This window comes from Motacilla alba, chromosome 4 (assembly GCF_015832195.1).
Source record: "Motacilla alba alba isolate MOTALB_02 chromosome 4, Motacilla_alba_V1.0_pri, whole genome shotgun sequence".
Taxonomy (NCBI): domain Eukaryota; kingdom Metazoa; phylum Chordata; class Aves; order Passeriformes; family Motacillidae; genus Motacilla; species Motacilla alba.
The window spans coordinates 37,604,361-37,625,345 of NC_052019.1; the positions used below are offsets into that span (position 1 = coordinate 37,604,361).

The following is a 20,985-nucleotide window of genomic DNA, read 5'->3' on the forward strand; positions in this document are numbered from 1 at the left end:
TAGTTTGTAACATAGAAGAGCAATATGCTTTCCTTGGGTGTGGTGGGAGGGGAGGGGCAAACAAAATCTGTCATAAAGGTAGCTCCCAAATACTTTTTCTGATTGGAAAGCCTAGAAAGAAGTATTCCCAATAGCTGTGGAATTCTGTGAGTGTGTTTCAAATTCATCATCTATCCCAATATAAGTAAAAATATTATGCAACTATATTTTGTTTACACTTTCACTGTGTTTTGTTTTGACTTTGCAGACATCTTTTATGGCCTGACCCTGTGACAGAAGTGAGAGCTTATAGCATTAAACATCTGACCTAAATACCATTGAAGTTAAACTCCCTGTTCTTCTGGTCTTCTCTTCAGTAACCAGAGTAGATCTTGTGATCAAGTCCTTGTAGCCCTTCAACTGATCCAGACCTATTGTATGCGTCCCAAAATTTTCTTTAATTTTTACTGAATTCTGTTTCCTGACATTGACCTTTCTTTGGTCTGTTTGTTCAAAACCTAATTTAGTCTGTTTCAGCAATAACAATTGAGGCTCTGGGCAATTTCAGGGGATTAATGACTGATTGAGAGGGTTGATGGACTGAGGCAATGACTCAGGGCTATTAACTTCATCTACAGAAAATGTATCAGGAAATGTTTTAGACTGAAGTTGTTGCTTGGCAGTGCCTGAATTGAGGGAGGGTGGCTCTATGGCAAAAACAATTGCCTATAAAGTCTGAAAGGGTTTATTAAAATATACTATTGCAATTTTGTTTTATAGGAGCTCTAAAAGGCCTGAACTAAACTGGAAGTAAGACAGAAAAGTAGAAAACCTTGTTCTTCAGTGTGCTGTGTAAAAACAAGGTAAAGGAAAGTTCCTCTTTTGTTATCTTTTTTAAAAAAAATAAGACTTATTGTATTGTAGATCTTAATAAAGCAGGTAATTCCAGTTTCTTCTATAGTTTGAAATATTGTTTAATTCATAAGTATTCCAAAATAGGTCTCTAAACCAGAATTGTCTTACAGAAGTATGATATCCGTATATCTGTATTTGACCTTTTCAAATTATATTTCCAGGTTCTGAAATATTAGTAGAGAGATATTCAAATGCATGAGAATTAGACACCTTGTGTTTATGTAGATCTAATAAATGTATGTGTCATAGGCACTGAATTTTTTCCTGTAAAACTGCTTAAAGTAAGGTTGTGTCCTTACTCCAGTTTACAGATGGTAGTCAGATTGTTTGAATGACCTGCCAGAGGTGGAAGGAGTTACCTGCAGAGCATGCAGAATACTCACCCTTGGAGCTTTCCAAATCTTGGCTGGATAAGACCCTGAGCAACCTGGTCTAACTTCAGGAGTGACTTTGCTATGAACAGGGGCTTGGGTGAAATGATTTCCAAAAGTATCTTCCAATGTGCATTGTTCCATGATTCTTTGCTTCTGTGTATATGGGACAAAGCCAAGACTGGAAGTTTAATCCTGTTGGTCCAACAGGACTTTTAACAAAGCACTATATAAACATCATATTAATCTTCCTTAAATCTGACTTCCAGTGGGATATGGGCTTCTACAGTTTTTAGCACATTTTGAAATAATTCCCTTCAGTGTTTTGCTTCTTTTATAAGCTAAAGAGATGCATGCAAAACTAAAGTTAGTGGTTATGCTGATGTTTTTGCTTCTGCTGGTTTTTACAGTTAATGTCAATGACTACAATTACAATTGTTAACGGCATCTTAGGTTATTTTCAAAATTTGTCTTCACTGCAGATTCTCTTTTGGGACAAATTCCTGTATTTAGTAGTTGGTCATGGCAAAAATGTTAAATGGCTTTTCCCAAGTAAATGTTCAAAAGTGCATTTGGAAATATCTGTGTGTGCAAGCAGCGAGTTTGCAGTGTAGCACAGCACCTCACAAGAGTGCCATTTCAGGGATGCTGTCATGAGCTGGCCTCTTGGTGTAGAGCATGAGCCATTTGCACTCCACTTTCACAAAACTCCTTTTCTATTCTTATACTTCATATTGTCATTTCCCTCATGTAATATCTTTATTATACTGGGTTATCTGTCAGTGAAGCCTGTTACTTTGGATCTGGGATAGGTGCTACAGCTAAGAATTATTTTCAAAAAGTGGGCACAAGGATTTGATTAAAACTTGAATTGAGCCTGTACATTTTGCTTTGATTTTCATTTTTTGTTCTTCACTTCTCATTTTGATTATATTTAAAAAGAGACAAAAAATATTAGGAATAGGTATCTCTTATGAAAGAGCCCTAAATATCTATACCAAGGGATTTTATGCCTAGGTTTTTAACTAGTATTGCCTCCAGAAAACTTGGGAGTAAACAGGTCACTAGCCTTTTTACTGCTTGTTCAAATCGAAGCCTCAGCTGACAGCCTTTGCCAGGTGTTCAAGAAATATAAAAGTGACAGTTATTATGCATCTTTCCTCCCTTGCTAATACATATTTAAACAATTTGACAAATGTATTACATCAGCATTTTGAGTTTTCTACTCTTCCAATTTGCAGCTTTTCTGAATTTTCATTCTTTCAGGCTTTGAAATACAATTGAAATTTTGAAATACAATTATCAACATTTTTGTCATTGTTTTTTACCTTATTGAATAAGAAAAGACCATATATTGAACATCAGGCTATGAAAATATTTCTCTCCTGACAGCACAAATTGAAAGAATTACGGATATTTTTTCCCATTATTTTGAGAGTTTTAAAATTCCTTAATGATAAATATGAACAGCAAGCAACAGAGAACTGGTGCACATACAATATGGGTATTTTTTAGAACTAAATCCCTGCATTGAGTTAAAAAAGTGGATACAGAAATCTCTGAGAGGTGATACAAAGTTATTTAATCTTTATTTCTGACCCAAAAATGCTTTGAGGGGCCTGTTAAAGTAGGGAAGCTCTTGCTAGGTCTTTAGTGTATCTTCAATATTTAGCAGCTCATCCTAATCCTGAATGATTATGCAGTGGAGGATGAGGGGTGTTAAGTGACTGTGGTCTCTTTCATTCTTTTGTTAGTTTCATTCTGTTGTTTTCAGCTGTAGCAATGTGTGTCACACCAAGCTGTAAGATATATTTCTATATGGGATTTACTGAAGAACTGACAAATTGTATTTATTTGTAGATTAGAACACTGAGTCATCTCTCCAAACACCACCTGCATGTATTTTAGTGTCAGTGTGGAACACAGAGAAAGCTGGTAATGTTTAACTAATTTTACCATAATCAACAAATGGAGATTTTACAGAACCACTGCCTTTGTGTCTGATACACCTGATCATTCTGCTTTCCGTTCTGACGTTCTTTATTACAAATCATCTGGAGTCTTACTTTTTCTTATCAACTTGGTAACTTCAGGTTTAATTCTTCTTCTGTGAGCACACCAAGACTGGAAGCCCTGGCCCTTCTGGGGTGTGAAATGGTATCTGTGTTTTGCAGAGATCGTGCTTGGTTTCATTGTGCAGCTGTTGAATGAAGGTATATGTATTTCTCTTGAGAGACCTTGTTTTCTAGTTTCACTGCTTCTCTGACTATTCTCATGAGAATCTCAGGCTATGTTGTCATTGTATCTGCATAACAGCACATCATAATGAGCTTTGACTGTATTGCTTGAAAAGTTTCTTTTCCTGGTTTCATTTGTGCCAGGTGATGGCAGTAAAGGACCTTTGCTCTTTCAGCATTTGCTATGAAGTACAGAAAACATTCAGACTCCTAGCCTGCCTCCAAGGGAGAGGACTCCTTTCATTCCTGTTGCTTTCTTGCAGCTTGTTATGACATCCATTGTAAGATGGAAAAAGCAGCATGGCTTGGATTGTAGGCTGGGGTTTGTTGTCCTTCTTAATAAACACTAAAAGCCATATATGTTTTTCACTTTCTTTTCCCTGTATTGGCCTTCTGATACTGTGTATTTTAGTATAACTTTTCAATGTGTTCTATACAGTGCAAACTGTAGTGTTTGGTTTTGGGCTGAATATATTTAAAACTGCCCCTAGGAGTTTATCATAGATTGAATGTAAAGGGACAGAGTGTGTACCAATGAAGCTGTTTATCTGGGATTTGTCACTCAGGCAGATGGTAACATAGCAATGTTGTGTCAAAAAACGTTTTTGAAATTAAAAGCCTTGCAGTGAGTCTGGAGTGTACCTGCTGGAAATGGAACAAATTAGGTATTCCCAACTGTTTTATTGGTGGTCTAAATGAAGGGGGAGGAGAAAAAAAGGCCTGACCAGAAAACACAAATTAATTCATGTTGGCCTTGACACTTCCTTTTTTAAACCTGTATTTAGTAAGCATAGGACAGGATAGAAAAGTGACTAGCTTATGACTAATTAAACAAGCCACAGCAATGACTGTTAATAAAGAATGTGCTTTGCCAGTGGTTTTGATTAGTGCTCTCACTCCATCAGTGGGGGGAGTGAGCTAAATGTTTTTCTTGAGGCAAAAAAAATGTCAAACTGCGTGTAGTGTAAGATGATCAGTGCTATAATGAGAACAGTCATGTTTTAATTCAGATGGAGAATGAATTGTAGGTATTCATCCAATGCACTCTGGTCACAGAGTCAGGCTACTTTTGTTTATGTTTTTATTCTGAATAGACATTTCGTAAAGTTGCTCTGCAGCCACCAGACAGTGGATTAGTCCATTAAAGTCTCTCCTTTTTCATATTCAACTGATGTTATTATCTATGCTTATAGTAGATGATCATATGGGAAGCTTCTATCTTCCTTTGGTTGTGTTAGATCTCATTCAGCTTGTGCTAGTCCAGTTTTTCAGGTTGTCTTTTTTTTTTATTTTTCACCAACATATTCTTGTTTTCCTTTGTATCATTGTCTACTCTGCCACTAGTCAAAGTCTTTAGCATATAACTACTCCTCCAGCCAAGGCCATGAGTGGAAATGTTAAATTAAAAGTTTCCCTACACCAACCTACTGGGAACTCCAGTAGCAACATTTTTCTAGGCTGAAAATCTGCATATTGACCTGGCTGATTGATGTGACTGATGTAGCCACCTTGACCTTGTGCAGTGAAAAGGCTTAATGTGTATGTCACAGAACTTCAAAAGAATTATTGAAAAAAAATCAAAATCTGTTTTTTAACAAGAGATTAATTACTGATGCAAGCTGTCAGGGAACAGCAGGGGTTGTCTACTCCCAAGGGAATGGGAAGCTGAATGTGATATGTGGCCAGCTGAGGACCTGGATCAAGCAAGCAGGGCAGACTAGAGCTCACAGACAAGCTGAAGCAACAGCTTGAGACTTCCTGCTGGGTTTGTGGTGATCAGGCAGACAAGAGGTGAGGCTGGGAAGTCAGTCTGCAGGTCAGGGTCAGGACCCATGTCTTGTATGGTAGAGCTGGGAGCTGGTACCTCCTCTATGACTGCCACCCAGGGCCGAGATGAAGTAGACTCTGGGGCCTGTAACGTGGGAGCTGACCCCAGAAAAAAAACTGATCAAGGCCATTAAGTTGTCGAAGTGTCAGATCTCTGTACATTTAGTTGCTGAGGTTAGACTTGATGATCCTGACAATATTTTCCAGCCTTACTGATTCTATGATTTCGTGATTCTAATTGAAGGTGTGAAAAGAAACAGATTTGCATAATGTGAGTTTGTCTGTGGAAAAGTTTCTTAGATAAAATACCTGTAGACAAGAAGAGTGTTTGGGGCTCTAACTTTCTGTGGCGCTAAGTAATTCTTCCTGGTGCAGTCTTTTAATCCCTAAACATTTCCAGAGTGAGAAAAGGGAGAAATAAGGAATTACAAACTGATTTCTTGTTCTGTTTGCATTCAAGGCTGAAGGGATCTGTTTACATCTGGTTTTTAATTTGCAGTATAAGATTTCCTCAGTAGCTAAATGCCCAGGCTGTGTGTATATGAACTTGGACGAATAAGTCAGGCATGTCCAGGAATGTCTCTGGGCACTGATACCAAGTAATTGACATGGAGTAGCCTGCACTGCTACTTTTAAACTTTCTTAGAAACATGAGGCTACCAGCTGCTAAGAAACTGCAGATTTTGTAGAGGTCCCCATACTGTGCTAGTGTCTGAACTGTGTCCAGGCCAGGAATAATTTTAAAGATTTCTGGTTAATGCTAGGACTGCCTTTAACAGTTTAGAAGATGAGTGGTTTGGTCTGCTGTATTTTACAGGCACATACAGGCACCTTATAGCTTTTGATGTAAACAGACAAAGCAAATCAGCTAGGCAGGAAACCCATGAGTTCTTGGAATGTCAGCTAAATGCTTGGGAAAATATTCAGTTTCTTCACCTGAAATTTTTGAAGCATACAGTTCTGATATGGGTACAGTGATGAAAGATGATGTAAAAAGGATGTTGTACTGCTGAAATGGCGATTTCATCTACAGACAGACTCTTCTCCAATTTGTTGCAAAAATGACCATCAAATAACTACTTAATATTTTTTTACTTTTTCAGTGTTGATTAAAGTCTCCTGATGTTGAAGAACTGTGTACAGAATTGCACAGATTATGAATTTTTGCAGAGTGGTGTAGATCTTCAATTACAGATATCAGCATAAAGCTGGTGATCATTTTCTATTCAGCCTGTAATAATATAGGAAGACAAGTCAAATACTGTACTTTGGAATTGTTTGCTTTGAGGTCAGTAAGATGCAAGATCTTCAGCTGCAGGAAGTTGTTTGTTTTGGATTAATAGAAGAAGCTGGAAAGTCAGCTATCACAAAAGTTCAAGCTTGAATATTTTCATAGTGCCAGCTGACCTGCCACTTTTCTTTGACTGGAAGGATGGTTGGCCAGTCAAAAGAAACTGCAGATGATTCATATGTATAGATTTCAACAAAGCATTTGACATTGTGACACATGGGAAAGCAGTAGTCACATTAAGATAGGAAACTGTTAAGATGGGAGATAAAACATGGAAGTTATGTATGGAATAGATTAAGCAGGAAGTGTTATACTTACGAGAAAATTATTAAAATAAAAGGAGCTTCCAAGTCAGGTTCCTCTGAGCTTGGGGTTGGGACAGATAATATTTAATAACTTCCTAAGTGATTTAATGATTTCATAAGGCACAAAAAGTACATTTTTTAAATGTGCTGCTCAATGTATCCTTGCAGTCTGCTGACTGATCCTCAAGTAAGTGTGGAGAGCAGCAGGAGGAAAAGAAGCAGGACTCTGAACAAAAGGAACTAAAGGATGATGTAATTAAACAGTAAATCTAATTGTACAAGGGACAAGACAAACACTTAAGGATTAACAGTTAGGACTGATAGTAAGACTATCAGTTCTTATTCATGTTCTGGATAGACAGAGTCTAACTGAAATGATTAAAAAGAACATTAATGATCTTATGGAAAAATAAGATTTTTTTCAATGGGAAAGTTAAAAAAGCTTTCTAGCTTAGCAAAATAAAGGCTGAGAAGTATTATAATAGTCACTGAATTTTTTAGAATGGTAAACATCATGGGTAGCAAAGATAATTTTTGGGTAATGAACAGTCTTGACATTAGAAGAAATAAGTACAAAAGATGAATAAATATATTTAGACAAAATATAGCTAATCTTAGTAGCAAGAGTAGTAGGTTTTCTGACATACTGACCAACATTATGGCATCTGAGGCTATGTTTTTCTTAACTTGTTTGAAAATAAACCAGTATACTATGCAGGAGAACAGAATGAAGCGTTTTCACAATTAGAGATTGTTGTGTATAAATGAGACTATGTTACAGAAGTATTTGGGAGAGTAAGGAAAACATTTGAACAACTGCTTTCCCTTTTTTATTAAATATTACTGGATAATTAGGTTAGATACAACTACTCTGCAGAAGATGACCTTTCCTTTTTTTTTTTTTTTTTTTTTTTTTTTTTTCCAAAACTACTGTGTAGGTAGAAATGCCAACTACAATTGTACTGCAGACTTTGTCTGTGGGCAGAAATGAGACACACCTCATACAAACCCAGGAATTTAATTGCTAATGTAATTGAAGTCTTAACAGTCTAACCCTAGAACCATTACTGGTCCAAATGCAATTATTACATGTATGCAGAAAAGGTTAATAATAACAATTAATGCAAAAAAAGTTAAAATGCACAAGCTGATAAGCTCCTTGACACTTCTGTGACATACCTCCAGTGGTTTTGTGTTGGTGAAGATGTTACAAGGGTTCCTCAGCCTTTGGTGGGAGTAACACATTCATTGTGTTGGATATGACTTCCTTTTTATCTCCTATACCCCCTTTTGTTCAGTTGCAGTCCCACTTTTCTTTTACTGACCATTGTTGAGTTCATAGCTGCAGGATTTCAGCTCCAGACCATCTTTTATTTTCTCATGCCTGTACTCCTCTCTGCTCCACCATGTTTCTTCACTTCTCATGTCTCTGCTGTTGCACCAGGTCTGTGTTTTTCTGTGTTGTGTTATCCAAAAATGTCTTATTCTAGATGGAACTCCTTGTTATTTATATCTGTATAATTAGCCTGATCATTTGGGAAAAAGTGCTGTTAATGCTTTTAAAGTAAAAAGAGGTTGCAGACAGGTTGAGAAAAGGTTAAATAGATAAAGCTGGACAAGGCTCAGTCCCGATGTCTTGCAAATTCAGTATGCGACATACAGTCCATTTTTACAGGGCAACACAGTTATCCACCCCATCTTTATTCTGAGCATGGGAGTTTGTCTTATAACAAGGTCTTTACATAGCAGTCATTATGTTAGGAACCAGGGTGGGGGGAGGCAGGTGTTGAACTTTTTTTGCTGTAGGAAAGCAGTATGGTAATTTTCCATCACTTTTGTCACTTGAACAATATAGTCCCTAGGCCCTGTGGACACCTTTATGAAACCTATTTTGTTTTGGTCTGTCCTTGCTATCCTACTGAGATTGTTTTAACCTGTCAAACTCAGTAGCACACTTAGGCAACATTCCTTTATTGCATTTATTCTGAATTTGACTCTTGTTCTATGGGGAATGGAGTGCAACTGCCAACAGTCATTCTATTTGTCACCTTTAACAACCATCAGGAAAATGGAGCTGTGTCTGTGTATGATGAGCTAGAAAGTACTTATTCACCCTTAAGCTATTGATTGCTGAGTCCACCTAGACCAGAATTGTACTGTTCCTCTAAATGACTGTGACATCTAATACACTAACTCAGAATGTATTAACTGACTAAATGCATGCCATTATTTTTCTGTGTTAATTTGGTTTTAGACAAGGAATAATCAAAGCCAAAGTGAAATGTCATATTATAAATGCAGTAGAACATGTTTGGAAACCCTTCAGAGCTTCATGATCCATTTTTATCTGCTAGTATCTTGCTAGTTCTTCTGAGTATTCTTGGCAAAAATGTGTAATAGATATACAGTAGCCTGAACAGTAGATACCTACAATGGTAAACTGAAGGAGTCTGGAAAGTTCATCTCTACAGTATGGAAAATTCCCTCAGAAATTTAGGATAACCCTCACCAGAATGCTAGTGGTCAGATTATTATAGCCTGAACAATTACAAAATATCATACTACTTTATCTTCCTGCTCACTAAGATTTTTTAATTGGCTGTGTCAGCTATTATATTCAAAGAATGAAATTTATGCATTCTGTGAACAGTTTACAGAGACTTTTTATTAAATGCTTAGTTAAAAATGTCTTCTGTGTCAAACCCCAAAGAAGGGAAATGCTAACAATATGGTAGGGAATTTCTTTGGCCTGTAATATTTTCTTTAAGACACTTACATTTTCTGTGTCAGGATTCACTGTATTTTGATCCAAGGCATTGCTATGTAACCCTTGTTTCATCTGTATATACATGAAATAAAAATGAAAATGGCTTGAGCCACCTGTCCTGAATGGCAAGACTGTCTTGAAGAGTTGATTCCCAATGACGCTTGTAAATTTTCTGTTAAAAGTCCCAGGGTCTGACTTAGTTGCTGTTGGTTGGGTAACAGCATATACATCTTACTGCTTTCTGGGTCTTCACTGGTTTTATTGTACTTTAATAACAGCAGGTCTGATAAGTACTTACAATCAAACTAGACAAAGCAGAGCCAACAATGCGCAAAAGAAGCATCATACCAGAAATATCAGCATCTGGGGAGTAGCAGATACCTTTCTAGTGTTAACAAGTTTAGAGGGCACACTGAATAAGAGAAGTTAAATAAGAGGAAGAGGTAAAAGAAGCAATGAAGTTTTGAAAAAAGAAAACTGGAGTGAGAAATGCCAGGCTACAGATGTGACCATCTCCACAGAGAAATTTCTCTGATTACATGAATGTCCAAGATTTTAATGTTTTTCTTTCTCTGTTTAGTTTCTCTGTACAGCCTTCTTCCAAAATTACCTGTTTGGGTGAGAGAAAAACACTTAAGCATCACAACAGCGATAGGAAGTAGCAGAAAATTAAGCACCTGAGATCTACAGTTTTGCAGAGACTGGTTGAATTAAGACTCTTAAAAAGGTTTTGCCTCAATGCACCTCAACATAAGGTCTGTTTTTCATAGGATTGCAAAACTTTTGCAGTTCTTCCTCTTAGAATTTTGGCTGTGATCTAAACTTTGGATTTAACTACGCAGATACATCAGCTGCAACTTTCCCTTCTTATCTACCCAGGAACAGCTCTGCTAAATTGCTCCCATATCCTTTGTGATGGTCTTTTATCATCACATTGTTTGTTTCATGATCAATTTCTTTGCAGTTTTTTTGTCTCCAAACAGCCTTTGGAAAGAAGAAATTCGCCTTTTGTAAAACTCTCTCAAAGCAGTAGTGGAGGGAGAGACATGCTTAGTGGCTAGTGACATCTGTGTGTCCTAGCAAGATACAGAATCACAGTGCCTCCTTTTCTGTTTTTCAAACAGTTTTTAGAAGTCCAGTTCCATATTTCCACCAGCATGTCTAAGAGTGGGCAGCGGATGGTGTCCTAGAGGAATTTACATAAATATATATCACAGGTTTTGTTCAGAGTGGAACACTTTCTCCAGAAGAAGATGCTGACATCACTGAGCAATCATCATTGGCAAGAAAACCTGATGAGTCAGTACTTCTAAGTCATCTTAACTCTTCAGCAGGACATCTTGTCTAATCTTCACTCCTAAGTCCTTGTAATCAAACAAAGTTAGACCTGAGAATAGAAAGAGGCCAGCCTGGGAAATGAGAAACAAGAGAGAAATTCAGCTTGTGTTGTGATGATATGTGTACAGCCTAAGTGACAATTATAGAGAAGGATTTGTTGAAATCTTTTGCTGGTAGAGTGTCTGAGAGATAGGGTAGCTTGACATCTGAGGTGGTGATGAGGAGCAAGAATACACTTTGTTTTTAAGAGCAGGTCTGACTACAACTGCAAACAGTGAATTCTCTGGGGGCTGAAATGCTTAGGCCTACTGTAAACGTTAAATCAGAGTTGTGTTATTTTTAGACAGAATGAAGGACACCCATATGAAAAATGTGCTTGTTCGCACTGGTCATTTCATAACTTAGGATAATAGTTCATTGTGTCTTATGAGAATATCAGTGTCTTGAGTGAATCTTTTATTCAAGTGTCGATATTGGCTGAGTTAATGACTTCTGGGACCTATCTGTACATAGCCATGTTCACAGCCTTATTTTGGGATATGAAAATGAAAACCTAGCTGAGTGTGTCAGCATCTGCCTGTCACTGGTATTTACTCACAACTCTGTTTAGCTGCCTCTTCTTAGCTCTTTGCTGCTGATGTCACACAAGAATGATGATGTTTCAGCTGTTCTAGTGAGGAATGAGCCCCTTATGTTTGAGCTCCTATTAGAAGGCTTTAGTCTTGGCAGGAAAACAAGAAGTGTGCACCTTAACTTGATTCAAAGCAGGGACTGAAGCTACTTTTTACTTTTTTTTTTCCCCCTTATAAGACTTGCTGACACATCATCAAAAGATGACAGGAAGACTTAAGTAAGCAAGCCAAGCAAAAACCAGCAGGAAGAAAACTTAACACTACAACATGAAATAATGTAAAAGACTCTTCAGTTTCAAGGAAGGGTAACTGAATTTGTGAATAGAAGGCAAGCAGTGCCCAGTTTTAAAAAAATGCTGAAATCAGGTATCCTTTAAAAAGAGGATACAGAATAAATCATCTGTCTTAAATTTCTGGCAGGAGAAATATTGTAAGGCATCTTTGGGAGGAGGCTTTTGCTGTACAAAAAAGGCAACTTCAGATGAAATATTAATGAAATTACTCAACAGAAAAGGAATAGGGGGAAAAAAGAGTAGTCACTCTTCTCTAGAAGTTTACTCCTTGGAAAAATCTTGACATTAAGAAAAAGCAACCAAAAAGGAGTACAAAATATTATTTTCCTTCCAAACTGACAGGTAAAACTTTAACAGAAAGATTGTCTTACCAAAAGTTCTTAAAAATCAGAAAATTACCTCATATTATGCACTGCCTATTTTCTCACATATAGCTATGTAAAATAAATAAATGTGTAATTTATCCTAGAACACATTGTATGTAGTGTGAGAGTTTTAATACCGGCACTATAACACAACATTATGATCAACTTAGAATACAAATTCTTGACCTAAATAAGTAGAAAGACTGCAGTATGAGATTTTATGTGCGACTTATATGGGTTAAAAAAATCATTACTATTATTCTGGATGTCAGTGGTACTTTTTATTGGTATTTTCCTCCGTGGTATACAAATTTTTTGTGGTACTTTCAACAGTTATTTGAACTAAAATATTCTTGCAAGAAAAAGGTTTCATATACAAATATCACATGCTCAGTATTTACTCAAGAATGGGTTCACAAATTAGTTTTGTTATATTTACCTTTGTGCAGCTATATTGCATGTGGTCCTTATTAAAAGAAGTGATTAAAAGAGCTCTGTATTTGAAAAGAATTTCCTGGCAATAGGATTTGTGATTCTATGTGTTTCCATTACACTGCTTGCTATTGCCTAAGTGATAGGGAGGATTAACTGAACAGTTTGTACAAAAATCCAACTCTCTAGAAGCACCATTAAGATCTTCCCTGGGGAGATCACTTTCAGGATCACTGAAACCCAAAGGAAAGGAGGGCTAGTAAAACTAAGGGAAATAGGCTGTACAAACTATGGTCACATCTTGCATGGTCATCCAAGTTGCAATTACATGCAGTGAAACAGGTAGTAGAATCCTAAAATAATATATTGGCTTTTTTCTTCTCTTCATACTTTTAGTACTTGGATTTCTGAGCATAATGTTTCTATAAACATTTCCAGATTTTTAACTGAGGAGAGTTTTTATGAATACTTTAAACTGAACTAGCTTAGCTGAACTACATAAATCTCATCATGTATTTTTATTTCTGTAAGAAAGATGAGTGTGATCCTTCCATCTTTGACTCTTTTGCCAGTGTGCATACCTGTTGAGCATATGCGGTCACATTTTAGTTTTGAAAACAGTCTCCAATACATCATGTTTTCAGATCCCTTCAAGTGTGTGAATGTACAGGAGGAAAGGAAGAATAGTGGAGGGCTGAACAGTTATGCAACTGAATTAACTATACTATTTACCCTCATGCTTATTCCTTCTACTGTGTTGATTTCTCAGCTCACAAGGCTACAGATATGGTTTGGGTCTGAACTCCTTGGAGCAGATGTTTTTTCCTCCAGGTTAAATGAGGGAGCAGTTCAATGCTCTTCTGTTTAATAATTGGTAACTCAAGGGAGACTTCAGTCAGTAACATGAACCTATGGAGCTCAAATGAGCAGAGGAAAGGATATGGCTTGTGACTAAATTTTTGAGATGGAGTGTTGGTTTTCTCTGGGGTAGAGTTAATTTTCTTCCCAGTGGCTGGAATGGGGCTGTGTTTTGGATTTGTGCTGAGCACAGTGGTGATAACAGAGATGTTCTGGTTATTGCTGAGCAGGGGTTGCACAGAGCCAAGGCCGTTTCTGCTTTTCATACTGCCATGCTGGTGAGGAAGGTGGGTGTGCATGGGAGGCTGGGAGGAGAGACAGCCAGGACAGGTGATCCCAACTGACCAAAGGGATATTTCAGACCAAATGACATCATGCTCAGTGTATGAAGTGGGAGACAGAGGAAGCAGGGGATATTTGGAGTGATGGCACTTGTCTTTCCAAATCCCTGTCACATGTGATATGGGGCCCTGTTTTCCTGGAGGTGGCTGAACACCTGCCACCATGGGAAGTGGTGAATTAATTCCTTGTTTTGTTTTGTTTGTGTGTGTGCAGCTTTTACTTTCCCTATTAAACTGGCTTAATCTCAACCCACGAGTTTTCTACCTGGTACATTTAGTTGCTGGCTGTGGTTAAACCACTACAGATGATGGAGAAATGGAGAAGAGCTCTGAAGAGTTAGCGGTGGGTAGACCTGTGGTATATGTATATGTAAGAGGGTGTATATATGTGTATGTATACACATACATATACGCATATATATGTGTATATATGTAAGAGTGCCCTGGAGAAGCTGGAGCTGGAAGTTGGGTTCTGACTAGTGGCACCATGCAAGGATGTTGTTCCCAGGAGCTCCAAGAGGGCACCAGCTTTAGGTATGGCCCAGACAACCAATGTTTGACAAATTAAATGGCTGAAGTGGGGTCAGTGTTGTGATTTTTAAGAAACTTCCAATGTTTAAAGGAGTAAAATATTTTTTCTCTATTCTCCCTGCATTTTTAGAGATAGAATGTTCACTGAGGTGAGGCAAAGACAATGATTAAATTTGCATAATGGATTTGGTTTTGTGATCTTTGTGTTGCTTTAATTCCTTGGAAAAACAAGCTGATTATCTTATTGCATATGATCTTTCTGATAGCTATCATAGACTTAATAGCTGGTGATGGACCAAACTACCAAAAAATTAATTTTTTTTCCTTTACTTGGCTTAGTAGACTCCTGATCTTGCGCTGCAAGATATACAAAGCTGAGTAAAATAGACACTCTGGGCAAATGAATCTGATTAAGATAGTAATTAAACATACAGCTAATTGGTTTTTACATGCTGCAAAAACTTTTCTTAAAGGAATTGTGACTATGTTTCTTTTAGCAAATACAGTGGTTTGTTTAGTAATATCTAGACTGGCAGTGACAGATTCCTTGTGACTTTTACTAAAAATAACTAGATGGGTGTACAAATTATTATATGATTAAAAGATAAATTTGGTTTCCTGAGCAGAATTTTTCTTGTGAAGAGGACTTCTGTTGCTGTATAATATTTTTATGCCTGGAGTACTTGAGGACAGCAATCTGAAGAGAACGCCTGGGATAGGAATACCAGCTGTGAAAGGGGGCAAGTGCTGGAAGTAATTTCCTTCTATAAACACATACAATTTTGGAATAAATAGGAGAAAATATTGGAGTGCCTTTAGCAGGCTAATTGGTGATTTTCTGTTACACTATTATCATGCTCCTAAGAAAAATCCAGATCTCTTGGTTTTGTATCTCCTGGTTAATGTCAATGTTCTTTGGCTTACATCTTCCAGTACTGAAGTTTTTAAATAAAATGTTTTCCTTTTACAGCTTTATAGTCTTTACTGTTTTTGGGGCCACATAAGACATAATGGTAAAAAGAATTCCACTGATAATTATTGAATTAAAGTAACTGTCGAGACATCAATCTGAGGTCTGAAAACAGCATTTGGAATGGTTTAAGACAGTAGTATAGATTACCCATCACAAACAATCTGTCTTGCTGAACAGAAATGTCTTGTGCTGTGAAGCAGCATACTATGTATAGAAGTGTATAGAAACAAACAAATGAACCAGAAATTGACCAAAAAACCTAGGAAAAAACCTCAACCCAAAGGAAAAAACCTCATAAGGGAGGCTCAGCCTCCTGAAAGTAGCAGAGATGAAAAGAAATAAGAATGCTCATCCTTCAAACCAAATTTTTTGAGGCTTTATTATAATGGAAAATAAAAAAATACTTGTCTGAATGCAGATTGTTAATCTCTGGGTTCTTTTTATTTTGTTTCATTTTTGAAAATGCTGTCTGCATTCCTTCTGTATTTTGTACAGCTCTGAGAATATATGAAAAGATATGCTGCTTTTTAGGATCATATTGAAAGGTGAAAAAATATTTAAATATTTTTTAAATTAAAAAGATAGTTTTTCCAGAACTTAAGTTATTCACTGATTTCTGAAAATTTTTCAGATTGAATTTGCTTGTTCAACAGTTACCTTTTTACTTTACTTGCTTCAAAATGTGATCTACAAGTTGTTTAAAAAATAGATTGAAAAGTCATCTAGTTTAATTACACAGTAGTTTATTCAGATGCATCTATATTTCCAAAACCTTGTAGACCCATACAAGGCAGTGATGACATATCTACTTATATTGTTTATTCCAGCTCTTTCTAGGGCAGAGTGGCTATTAGAAGCAAAAATTCCTTTTAGGCTAGGGGCTTATGAACCTATTTTAGCTACCTAATATCAGAATAGGCTTCAAAACTCACAGAGGTGTAGTAAATAAGTTATGAGGCTGTGATGAACTCTCAGCCAATGCAGATACTTTTCAAGCTGGACCTGAACTTGTGTAATACTCTGGGTATGCCCATTTGACATCTGTTCTTAAGTTATTGTATGTTTTTGTATTGCAAAATTCTAACCAAAGCTTTTTTGTTTCTTTAGAACAAAGTTACTATATATGCTGGAAATGTTAGAAATATATTTTTTTAGTAATTTCTAAAACAAATGTTGTTACTAATGAATACTTCTTTAAATAGAACATCTGTCCTGGATCAAATTCCTCCTTGTTTGTTGCAGTGAAGTGGTACAGTACTCAGGGATGATGAAAGTAGTTAAACCCAAAGCTTGTAGGTGGATATATATTTTAAAAATGAATGTGTGAATGAAAAAAAAAAACAAACCAACAAAAGCCAAACCATAAAAAAAACTCCAAAGAGGGGTTGGTGTGTGTATATGAGTGTTAATTCCCTCATCAAGTATAGTTTTGAAAACATTTTTGTACTCCAAAATCAGAAAACTGAATCAGACCCATCAGGTTACTGACTACCCATGGCTCTAGTTTCAGTCAGTTCAGCTACAGAGTTTAGCAAGCCTGTATGGGAGAGCTGAATCTCCTCCGCGGTGTGCAGTGGGCATAACTGTACAGTCCAGCCTTCTTTAAAAGCACGTTGGGTTTTTTAAATTGGGCCCTTTGCTTCTGTGAGCCACATTTGCTCAGCTATACAGCCTGGTTTGAACAGCTGCTCCTAAATCTCCTGCCACTGAAATCTCTTTTGTTTCCCCCTCATGGCTTTAACTGCAGTTGTAGTTCCTTTTTCAGTCTCTGATTGAACATTTCTAGTAGGAGCTGCCATGAAGGGAAAACAGTTTGTGACCTGCAGATCAGTGCAATGTGTTGATCTGCCATGAGTGCTGCTCTGTGTGCTGCGGCTCCCGCTTCACAGTGATGCGGCGCTTCCCTGGCAATTCAGCCACCAGCTCAGCTTACACTTCACAACTTCATACTTGTGGGTTCTAAAGTCACTACTTGAAAAGGTAGTCTTTAGTTGAGGATGAGCTCTGGAAACATCCTGTATACATCAGTATGGAGCTAGGGAAGCTGCTTATTATTCATAATATTTGTTTTAGCATAAATACAATTTTCTGTAAGTTTCCTCTGTGAGAGGCTGTGCAAATTTAGGTCTGTGTGAACTAGGAAAATCCCAGCGCTGATAAAGTGAGGATTTGGTTCTAACACATTATATTTTAGGTGAGAAAAGAAATACTCCACTATTCAGTCAGCTGGGGAAAGAAGAGAATTGGGGTTTGATTCACTTGAATGCTGTTGCATTTATGCAGATGTCTGCTATTCCCTATATTCAGCTATAATTTTTTTATAAAAAAATTCTCTTTTCTAATTTATAAACCAGTCACGTTTTTATAAATTATACTTAAATTGCACTGTTTCTTTACACTTAGCAGAAACATTACTAATGTATGGTTTAATTTGCCTCTGTAGCCAGACACTATTTTTCTTTGTAGGCAGAAGATGCAAGTACTGGTTTAAAGAAGCAGCAGTGATGGGCATGCAGCAGTCAACACAAAAATCCCTTCTAACTGCACAAGACAGACACTGCTATTTATATGATGCAGAAAGGTTTTACTTCTTTTTTTTTTTAGAAAATAAATGTAGTTGCTATAGAGATATCTGAAACTCATCACTGTCTCTAGCTACATTCTGTGACCTATTATTCCTGAGGAATAGTTCCCAAAGCATCATAGCAATTGGTTACAATTTTCCTCTTCCTAAAAATTGCCCATTCCCTCTGCATGAATTGCTCAAATAAAGGGGTTGTCTGCAGATGATCTAGGTATAGTTGTAGAAAGTTATTTTACCACTGGCAAAACTGTTGCTATATGAAGAGAAACCATATATCTGAGAAGCTATTTTCTGTCTTTGTTCTGACTCTTTGGCAGCCAGGAGACTCTATCCACTGATGCAACTTCTGATCTCTAAATGCTCCACTTGTCAGTGCCCTGCTCTGCAGTGGTGTGGGGGAAGGCACGGTGCTTATTCTAAAGTGTGAAGAGGCATCCAGTTCCCAGGTATGGTATTCTCATTTATTGTTGTAAAAGCATACTAGCATATGCAAAATAATCCTTAATTAAGAAAATGCTGGCAAATGTGTTGCTAGTCATAAAATGAAAAAAAAAAAAACAAACCAAAAACAAACCAGCACATCAGCTGGTCATGGATAAAAGTGCTTACAGGAGTTGAACTCATGCACTACATAAACATGTGTTTATAAAAGTTTGATTAGTAGCACATTAAAACTACTGTGCAACAGAAAATACTAGGTATTGAGGAGAAGAATGAGAGTTATCAGGGAGGAAAATTGTCCCATACACAATTGCTGGAATTAATTTGCTTTTCAAGTTCTTGTATTTTGAGGAAATTTTATGATGCTGACTCTCAAACAAGCTTGCATTGTGCTTCTGTGATTCTTGCAGGAGAATTTACAGCAGGACATAGGGCAGCTGGGAATGGATCTACCTCCACTTCACACACAGAAAGGAAGCCCCATTAATCTGGTTCTCCTTAAGCTCTGAGTCCTTTTTATACCAGTTTATTATGAGGAGTCTTTTCTATAAGGGCTTCCAATATGATATAATGGCACATTTTATGTCACTAACCCACCTGAATGGACACTTTGTAATATCTCTTTAATTTGTGGTTTGTTTGCACAGAAGAACACCATTTTTAGGAATAAAGCAACCAGCACAAGTAAAATTTGTTATGCAGTTATCAAAGAGATGTAAAAGGTAAATAATGTAGGCAAACCTAATGGAGCGAATGTAGGGAAGAAAACAACAAATACTGGTGACAAACTTCTAACAGACCACTGTAGTTTGATATATAAATACAAATATATAGGAATTAATTTCTATTTCACTTGCCTATCAGTTCTGTTAGCTGCCATTTCATTGCTTGCATTACAGCTCTGCTACAATATGTGAGATCTTCAAGGAAAGTGTGATATAGTATTGTAATATTTTCAGTGTTTTATAATGCTAATATACTGAATAAAAAAAGTGAACTTAGAGAAATCTATTTTAGTTATCCAATCTACATTTTTCAGTTCTGAGTCTTTAGAATTCCCTATTTAATTGTATGTGCTGCCAACCAATCCCACTAATGTTCCTCCCACCTTTGTTTTCAAAGTAGGCATTGCTTTTAAAAAAGTTATAGGATTACTTTGAATCTGTGTTGGCAGATATGTATGGATATTTCTGTGAGTTCAAGATGAGTTGGTAGGGGAGGAATCTTCATTTTCATAGCAAATATTTACTTGGCTTAGTGAAGCTGCTCTTTCTAGCTCAGCAACCTGCTAGTACTCTAGACTGAGAACATGGCCAGAACAAATGGAAGCTCAATTATCAGAACCATTCCTTCACTTCAAAATACTGGTTTGTGACATTATCCTGCATACTGTCTAAATTTCATGTTTGATTGTGAGTGCAATGAAACTACCACCAATAAAAAACCAAACCAAAGGTGTCTGAATTTCATACCTGTGCTATATCATATGGTTATACTTTAATTTGTCAAAAATCCTTACACAAGAAATGTATGCTGTTCATATACAGTCTGAACTTGAGTTTGTCACTTGCAAATAGCTGTGTTTTCTTTTACAGACTCAGAATGTAATTGTGCCAATTCAAGAGCACGTGCAACACAAATCAAAGACCTGGAAAGTGTTAATTTGCAGGCCTGATCCAGGGCATCTCCAAGTGTTCCAGGGAAGGCTGAAAGGAACAGGTGAAGCTATTGCAATGTAAAGGAGGTGGCAGCAGGAATAATTACCTTAGCTGACTGCCATGTGGTTATGTTTGCTGAAATACATTAAAGGGGTGGGGAGGAGAGTGGGGTATTGGGTGTATTATTTTTAAGTTCTGTTTACCTGAGTGAAGAAAACAAAGTCCATCATAGTTTTGTGCCTTTAGGAGAAAATAGGTGTGGTAGTTTATATTTGTTGAAGGTTGTTTTAGGTGTATGATGATGCCTGTGATTTAAAGGAGTTATGTAGGTAAGGATTTTAATTTTATTTCACTGTCTGCATTCTGCTGTAGATGTTTCTACCCACCGTATATTCCTCTCTTGTTTTAGGTTTCACTTTGAGCTTTGTAACACCTTACCAGGTGTGTAAACTGATAACTCAGATTAAGTTGCTGAGAGTTTTTCTTATGTGTCCTGTAAATTCGGTAAGTGGTTCAAATTCATCAGCAAAATACTGATTTAGTAGACTTTCTCCTGTGTCTGCTTTTTGGGTTTAGTTTGCCATCAAAAATCACATAAAGCATAGGAAGGAAGATTTCAGTTGGTGGGTTTTGTTGTGAAGTCCTAAGAAAATAAGCTCTGAATAAGATGAAATAAAAGGCCTTGTTTTTTATCATAGAGTGGAGGGACTCATTCAGGAAAAAGTAACCTCTAAACTAAAGGGGGGCAATGTTATTTAGAACTGGAGCGTGGCTTGGCACTCTGCCAAGGGTAAGTCGCAGCGTATAGATGCAGCGCGGCAGGAGCAGATTGGGGAATCTGACTGCA

At 37.0% G+C, this 20,985-nt stretch overlaps 1 long non-coding RNA gene across 1 annotated transcript; it reads left to right on the forward strand.

Moving 5' to 3' along the window:
* The first annotated feature begins 785 nt into the window (after positions 1-785).
* On the forward strand, positions 786-20,635 carry LOC119700852. Its single transcript, XR_005256899.1, has 4 exons — positions 786-842; positions 18,357-18,485; positions 20,076-20,199; positions 20,548-20,635. It is a non-coding gene; the product is annotated as an uncharacterized LOC119700852 (long non-coding RNA).
* Positions 20,636-20,985: the final 350 nt, after the last annotated feature.